Below are 2216 nucleotides of genomic sequence, written 5' to 3'. Positions count from 1 at the left end.
AGGTTATATGGGACAGAATTATTCGGTCTACTGCTAGTGGTGCTACTGCTGCTGTTGCTACTACTAGTGGTGCTACTAAGATACTGCTGCCACTGCTAGTGGTGGTGCTGCTACTGTTGCTACTGCTACTGCTGCTGCTGCTACTACTATTGTTGGTGCTGCTGCTCTTCTTGCGGCTGTTGTTGATGATGATGATGATGATGATGATGATGATGATGATGATGGTGCTGATGATGATGATGATGATGCAGCTCATTACAACCACTTGTACATTATTGGTAAATATGTGACACTAGCTGTAGCCATATTATGTACATCAGTGCCACCTGCTGGTAAACCATGCATGGTGGTGCCACCTGCTGGTTAGCCGTGCCCAGTGGTGCCACCTGCAGGTTAGCAATGCATAGTAGTGCCATCTGCTGTCACTCCATGATTCACGAACACCTCCTATACTGTACCGGCCTGCCACGGCTGAGTGAGTAAACGGATACGCATATGCACGACCGTGCAATGCACACGATCGTTTCTTCAAAACTAGCAAACACCCCTACGTCCCGCGTTCATTAACTTCCGCACACATGCACGCACGTACACATGCGCGCATTGTACGCACGCAGACATGCATGCACCCGCGAACGCCCGCTTATATGCACGCACGCACGCACGCATGCATGTGCGTACTCATACGAAGTTACGGTGAGCGAGTGGCAGCTAGCACATTGCGTTTTGGTATTCGCGTAGAGGCACGCGCAGTAATCGACCGAGAGTCCCACAAGTTACAAACATATAACATCGGTTCTAAAGTTTTGATCGCAAAATCGATCGTTCGGAACTCGAGTGAACAAAGTACGCGCAAGTCCTGCGCAAATAAACAAATAAATCCGGATACGCGTCTAAATCCGTATGTTCGTGTTTCCGGGGCTCTCTGCATCTACGTATATAAACGTGCCTATATAGTACAATCCATTACTGCAATATAGGCGACATGTGCAAATGTGGACATCTCTCTCTCGCCGATTTTCCGTATATAGCCTTGGGCCCAGTACAGAGCTATATCTACATACACTCAGAGATAAACAACGCAGCGTCTCGATCCGGTTCGGCAGAGGTCGGCCGGATGCTCTCTCTCTCCCGCTCTCTCCTACGATACACAACGGCAAGCTCTCACGCCTAAACACGCACAACTACGGCATGTGCACGCGCCATTCCACACGTACAAACGCCTATATCACGTATGGGACAAGCGCACGAAGACACCTTTAGCGATCACATACACACACAAGCACGCACACCGCAAACGAAGAGTAACACCGCACGCCGGTTCAGCCGCTACTAGGCGAGCGTGACGTCACGTGGGCAGGGCCACGTACGAAGCAGCAGGGCTACGCGGCGGGGGGGGAGAGGTGGGGGGACGGGGGTCGCAATGCCCCGGGGACAGTCCCACATGGAATGTCGTCTGCACGCGTGACGGGCAGCGTTCGTTCACCCGTCGCCACGGAAACGGGCGCGTCTGCTCACAGTCACCGCGATCTAGTTAAGGGGGTAATTAACGCGAGCAAGAAGCATCGCCCGCCCCTCGGCGCATGACCGCACACCCCCCGACGCCGTTCTTTCTTGCACCCGGCGTGTATTTCGCTGCTTCCCCGTTGTTTTGCCAACAACCCCCGACAACCATCATCACCACCACCACCTCCTCACACGCTAGCACAAACGTACGCGAACAAGTCACCTACCCTCGAAGAACAAGAGTCAGAGAGAGAGAGAGAGAGAGAGAGAGAGAGAGAGAGAGAGAGAGAGAGAGAGAGAGAGAGAGAGAGAGAGAGAGAGAGAGAGAGAGAGAGAGAGAGAGAGAGAGAGAGAGAGAAAGAGAGAGAGCGAGAGAGAGAAAGAGAGACAGAGACAGAGATAGATAGAGACAGAGATAGATAGAGGCAGAGAGAGGGGAAGAGAGTGATCGCGCTATGTGTTCCTGTTTGTTTACCTGCCCACCGCGTCGTGTTCTCCATCACAAGCACGTCGAGAAGCGCATCGTATTTGCCGATCTCGACGACGTTCTCACCTGCATGACGTCATGACATCGTTAATCTCCGACAGAACATGACAATTGGCTGCCTCCGCCTCGACACACGCACACACACACGCACGCACGCACGCACGTGTGTGTGTGTGTGTGTGTGTGTGTGTGTGTGTGTTGTGTGGCGGGTGCGCGTGTGTGT

General features: G+C 52.8%; 1 protein-coding gene across 1 annotated transcript in view; it reads right to left on the bottom strand.

The window, feature by feature from the left end:
* Positions 1 to 1321, bottom strand: part of LOC106816322 (phospholipase D1-like) — a 37743-nt gene extending 36422 nt beyond the window's left edge. The window contains exon 1 of the mRNA XM_014820902.1: positions 1065 to 1321. The gene's annotated coding sequence lies outside the window, so the exon portion shown is untranslated. The remainder of the gene's footprint in view (positions 1 to 1064) is intronic.
* Positions 1322 to 2216: the final 895 nt, after the last annotated feature.

Source organism: Priapulus caudatus, unplaced genomic scaffold, assembly GCF_000485595.1.
Source record: "Priapulus caudatus unplaced genomic scaffold, Priapulus_caudatus-5.0.1 Scaffold1349, whole genome shotgun sequence".
NCBI lineage: Eukaryota > Metazoa > Priapulida > Priapulimorpha > Priapulimorphida > Priapulidae > Priapulus > Priapulus caudatus.
This window is presented reverse-complemented; position numbering and strand designations above follow the sequence as displayed.